Source organism: Sturnus vulgaris, chromosome 11 (assembly GCF_052056855.1).
Source record: "Sturnus vulgaris isolate bStuVul1 chromosome 11, bStuVul1.hap1, whole genome shotgun sequence".
Classification (NCBI taxonomy): domain Eukaryota; kingdom Metazoa; phylum Chordata; class Aves; order Passeriformes; family Sturnidae; genus Sturnus; species Sturnus vulgaris.
In genome coordinates this window covers 18,428,281-18,434,280 of record NC_142253.1, presented here as the reverse complement: position 1 = coordinate 18,434,280, position 6,000 = coordinate 18,428,281, and positions in this window count along the sequence as shown.

Below are 6,000 nucleotides of genomic sequence, written 5' to 3'. Positions count from 1 at the left end.
GTCCACATGGGTGTATTTACTGCTCCTGCAAATTATGTGTACAGAGTGCCTGTGAAATGAGGAACCTGTGCTGGGGAGGGCTAAAGGGGAGCAGGGGCAGGCACACAGATCCCTGGGGAGGAGCAGAACTCTGAGCAGCCTGATGGGGAAGGAAATTCAGTGCTCTCACTCCTGCAGGTCAGTGGCCCAGCAGATGCTGCATGCAAGGCCTGAGACAAGAGGAACACTTGGAAATGCAGAGAGGGAACACCTCAGCCTGTTTAATTTGGAAATGCAGAGAGGGAACACCTCAGCCTGTTTAATTTGCATTGACCAGCACACTCACTGCCCAGGGAAAGTTTTAATTAGACCTGGTGGGGAGTTTGCCAAAAGAAACCCATTAGTCTGTTGACTGTGACAATTTGCTACAGTGTGAAAAGCTTTACTTTAAGTCCTTGTTCTGTCCTTCTCCCATTCTCCCAGGTAATTCCCTGGCCAGCAGTTTCTCTGTGGCCAGCTCTTTCTTAATGCACACATTTAATCTTCTGTAAATATTCACAATTCTGAAAAAGGTCTTCCAAGCTTGGATTTCAGGCGCTTAAAATTTTGGCAACATAAATAGTTACACACAGTTATACAGCTCCATGAAGGACAACTGGGAAAACTGGACAAAATGTCAGCCATAAAGGCACTCAGTATAATGGGAGACCACTGTTTCTGGAGAGAGGAAATATGTTAATATTTCAGGTTATCTGTTTGCATCTTCTTACTGTTCTCAGAAATGTTTTTGAAAATCTTGGGATCATCCCAATGAAGAACGGGATGAAAAACAGGATATATATTCTCCTAAGATTTTGCAGAATGAAAGAATGTTTCTGTGAGCAACTTTTAATATATTGTCCATTTGTGGTTCTGCACTTGCAAGAGTCTTTTGTTGGCTCACCACTCATATGTGGTAACCAGAATATTACAAGTAGTAAAGGCTACAAACAGCATAAATTAAATGAAAGCAAAAATGAAAGATACTCCTGCACTTATTTAAACAAAACTCATCATATTATGTGAACTAGTTCTCTTCAACTACAATGCCTGAAAACCTTTGGATTGAATCCAAGTTCTTTCCCACACAGAGATTTCAGCCATGTTGGATGCACTTAGAGCTCAGAGTTATCAAACTCGTGTTTCACTCAGAAAAAGCAAAGAGGATTGCATTTTGCTCCTTATCTTGCAGGAGTTTGTGTCTATTCCTGTGTTCCCCAAAGAAACTCCAGTATTTACCCAGAGCTTGCAGCAAGTATGCAACAATAAATTGTCTGTTTAAAATAAATTGGCTGTTTAGCAGGCCAGTGCAGTGTGCTCCTCCTCAAACACAGTTTTCCATCCATACCCATCAGTTTAAGTGTCTCTAACTGGGTTCCACATTTACCTGCTACAGCTTCATGCTCTTATCCTTTGGGTTTCCTTGAGGGCCCAGAGCTCTGATTGAATTTCTACAGCACTGGCTTTTGTTTCCCCACTATTTAGCAATTGAATATCGCCTGCAAACCAAAATGTTTATTCTTGTCTACAGGTGTGTGCAGTCTGACATACAGCTGTGCAACTTGTTTTATCCGAATTTGCAAACCTCTACAGGAATGCACAAAATAAAATTCCCAGAGAAAATAGAAGCTCAAGTGACTTGAAGCGTTTCAACAGAACATTCTTTTTTCTCTTCTGCCTTCCCATCCTCTCCTGTCACAGAATATTGGAAAAATAATGAAACCATTACACAATGTAAAATGTATTTACTCAAGATATTTTTAATGCCTCTACTGCCTGACATATCAAATGAGATAAATTCAATACACACCAAAGACCAGCAGACAAAAAGCATAAGTGACAAACACAGGAAGAGGAGGATGGAAAAAGCTCTGGGCCTTCAGGGATGTGGTTGTGGGTTTTCAGACAAAATACCTCAATGAATTCATCAAGTCAACAACTCTGTTCATGCTAAGAAACTCTTGAGTGCCAATCCCTTCGTTGAACCCTGTACCAGGCAGAGAGGGTTTGCTCAAACCCTTCAGTGCCACATGAAATCAAAGCACTGCTCACAGGCAGAGGGGACAGAGCACTGTCTCTAACAAAAGGACATTTCATTGCAAGGCAGGTTTGGAGCAGTGACACCTCTAAACAGAGCAGTTAGTCCCACTGCCCTTCAGATGAGGGGCTAGAAAAGCCCTGACTTGTGGACGTGGCTCAGCACCCATTGGCATCCAAATTCAAATCATCCAAGCTGGTGTCATCCCAGCCAAAGCCATCCAAGCTGAAGCCAGCACTGTGATTGTCCCACTCATCATTATCTGAGCTGTCATCATCATCATCATCATCACCACCATCATCACCATCATCACCACCATTCCAAGATAAGGCAATCCTTATCTGAGCTGTTCTCATCCAAGTGAACATCCCAGCCAGCCTCTGAGTCACCACTGGCCGTGGCCAACTCATCGTTTTTGCCATGCTCATCCAAGTCATTGTTGTCCTCTCTGTCACCCACGGCATTGTCATCATCCTGGGCTGCCAAGTCATTGTGTAATTTACTGTAACACTTGTCCTGTTTGGAAGAATTCACATGCTTGTAATTCCAATTAATATTAGAGATTAACTATATTTCATAAATTCGAAATTTCCTCATCCAAGCTGTTTTCTAACTCAATTCTGTAATGGATATTTAAATTGTTCTAGTAGCTAAAAAAAAGTGGGCTTTAAAATTTGGCTTTGTGTTTAGGCTTTTGTTTCCTGGAAAGTTCTAGTGGAGACAGAGAACATTTGATATCTATATGAGGTGCATTAATACCAGGATGAATAATCAGAAAGTGCTCTCCAAGTATTTTTAAAAATAAATTATGAAGTCTGTTAATAATATAATAAGATTAAAGGACAAATTAAAAAATGAAAAATGAATTTTTATTAGAAAGTCTGCCTTCATTGTCACATTCTAAGGAGAAAAAAGAGAAAAAAGAATTGGATTAACCAACAAGAGACAGAAATTTTCCTTCTAACTTGAACACACAAGGTTAAAGTTGCACTGCATTTCTTAAATGTTGATATGTTTTAAGACAGGCAACACTAATTTTATTCTCCAACTACTGAATTAGATCAACCACAAATTTGATTAAAATGCAGATCATTGTCCACTTAGGGAAAGATAATGGAAGTAAAAAGGAGACAGAAGAAAAAACTTCACTGTAACAAATAGGAACAGATTTCATAATTATGAATTTCATCCTTAAAGATTTCAGACTTCCATTCTCCAAAGTCCTTCACCTCACCATTCATAAATTGCAAAGAACTCAAAATGAAGTCTATTTTAACATTAACATATGTTATTCAGCTACTGTAGGCAGTCATAAATTATGGTCCTTATAAAAGCTGTACACAAGCAAATAATTTAACTGTCAGGACCACAGAAAAAGCAGTCAAGTAGATATTTCAATCAAGGAGAATTTTTCTGTGTAACTTTTAAAGAGCTGTGCAAGAACTCAGGAAAAAAACCCAGTGGAATTTTATACAGTTGGGCAGATTAATAAATTTCTTTTTAAAAATAAGTAAGAAATTATCTATAAATTTATTAGCAAATATTGGAGTCTTTATAAGAACAAGATTGTTACAGACATAAAAGAAACTCTAGATGAATACAGATTTCACTCTGGATTAAGCAAGAAATCCTGATTGCTGAAAGGGGGACATTTTGTTATTCTCTCTACTGTTTCCTTCAATAAGCAGTCCAGTGCATCTCCATCACTAAATTATAACTCTCTTTAGTATTAAACTTCAGCTTTCCCCCCTGAAATTTGGATCTTATTACATATAATTTAATCATGTGTGCATCAAACTGGAGCTTTTCAACTGCTAGAAACTTTGTCTTCTCTCAGTTTCATACTTTTTTATTCTCATCTTAGACATATTGCACTGATGAAATTGTTAATACAGACTTCCAACACAAACTGTAATTTGGCAGCTGTGAATTGTTCTGCAGTACTTATATTAAACTTTAGAAATGTTTTGAAGGGAAAAGCATCATTATTCATTTATCAGATATTTGTGTTTTTCCACTTATTTCCATTTGTAGTTCTGACTTTGTGCTGTCTCCAAGTGAGAGCCCTTCCAACGCTTTTGGCTTCAGCAGGTTCATTCTCCACTGATGTTGTTCTACAATAATGCTCAATAAGAAAAGAGAGTTTCAATAAGAAAATGTTCTACAATGAGAAAAGAGAGTTTTGTTGTACAAGACTGGCAGACAAAGCTCCCCAGGACAGCTGACCCCTCACAAGCACCATGAGTTTGTCCTTCAGCAAGGAGTCATTTCTTCTCCCAGCTATGAAAATATAAGAAGAGACCACCTTACTTGGAATTCAAGGATTCAACAAACACACACACACACACAGGTAAGTGTGCCTTGCCAAGAGAAGCAGCAGGCAATGAAGAAAAAGCCAATCATTATCTAATTCTGCACGGGCAGCCTCCTGCCAGCCCCCCGGTGCTCCCAGCCCAGCACGCTGCCACGGCCACCATCAGCTGGGCAAAGGCTGGGCTCAGGCCAGCTCTGCAATCCCTGCCAAAAGCAGGGGGCACCTCAGCAAAGGCCATTCCAGTGCCCAGCACAGGCTCTGTCCTCCTACAGCTCAGCATGGAGGGGCTGGCTCAGAATCCACGCTTTTTTGTTTTTATCCTGTGGGGTTTTCTGAGGCTTCAGTATCGTCTCTACGCCATGGAAGCTCCTCCAGACTCTCTGTGTTGCTATAGGAACAGATTATTTCACTTGTGCTGCTCTTTTAAATGGTCAAATTGGGTAAATGCAGAAATCATCAGCTGCAAAACTGAACTGATTACTCTTTTCAAGTTCCTTCTGAGCATACCAAATTTTAAGAGAAGTGAATCAGCAATGCATTTGGCAACTGAAGGCAAAATTGGATCTGAAGACATCTTTAATGGGTATCTTGAAAAATATCTTCAAAGAAACTATATAACATATTCTCTTAAATGAAAATTAAATTCTCTTTATTTGTTCTTGAAGTCTGCTTGCTAGTCACTATACCATCATTTCTGGGCCGTTTGTATAAATCTAGACTGAAAGAATACACATTTCCCACCCCTTCTTAGTGCTCAATGTATTTGATCACCCCCAATTTCCTGTTAAAATTCAGCAAGGAAAGGAAACTTAAGGAGGAGAAGCATTTTAATTATTAAATCATGCTGTAATAAGGATTACATGGACTGATCACAAGGAAAAAGGCCCAAATGATATTTCTCTTGTAGTGAACAAAAGAACTTCATATAGTCATCATTTGTGATATTGATCATACACAGCAACAGTATTGACACTAAAATTGAGGAGGAGGAGAGGGAGAGTTATGGTCATTATTCCACAGCCAGAAAGGTAAAACAATCTGGAATTCCACAGAAAACTTCATTTGCAAACAAATCAGCATTTGGGTTTCTATAATGGTAAAGGTAATAGACGTTTTTTAATGGATAAGATCCATAAAATTGAGATTTAAAAAATCCAGTAAGGAAAGGATGTGTTTCTATAACACACAGTTATTAATCACCTTGGCTGTCCTCATACACTGGAATTACTTTATATTATCAGTGGTATATCTGGATAATAGTGTGGAACTTTGGAACTCTGAGTATTTTTTCATTGTGCAAGAGTTATTTATATATTAAATGGCTTTCTGCTGTCATTTAAGAGCCAGATTGCAGAAACCATCCTGAATGAAGGAATGGGAAACCTCAGGAAAATTCTACTTGTACTCCATATCTCACCTTTCTTCTTGGAAGGAAGAGTGCAGTGATTCCTTCAGAGCCCAGAGCAGGTGGAGAGCACCAAAGAATTGTTCTCATGCACAGAACGGCCCTGACCATTTCTTCTGCTCCACCCTGTGCATTAACAAAATGTCCAGAGGGGATGGGGCCAGCAGATGGTGATGCTGCATCCCAGGGAATGCCAGACTCACCACCCTGCAGGGAGTCCTGGGT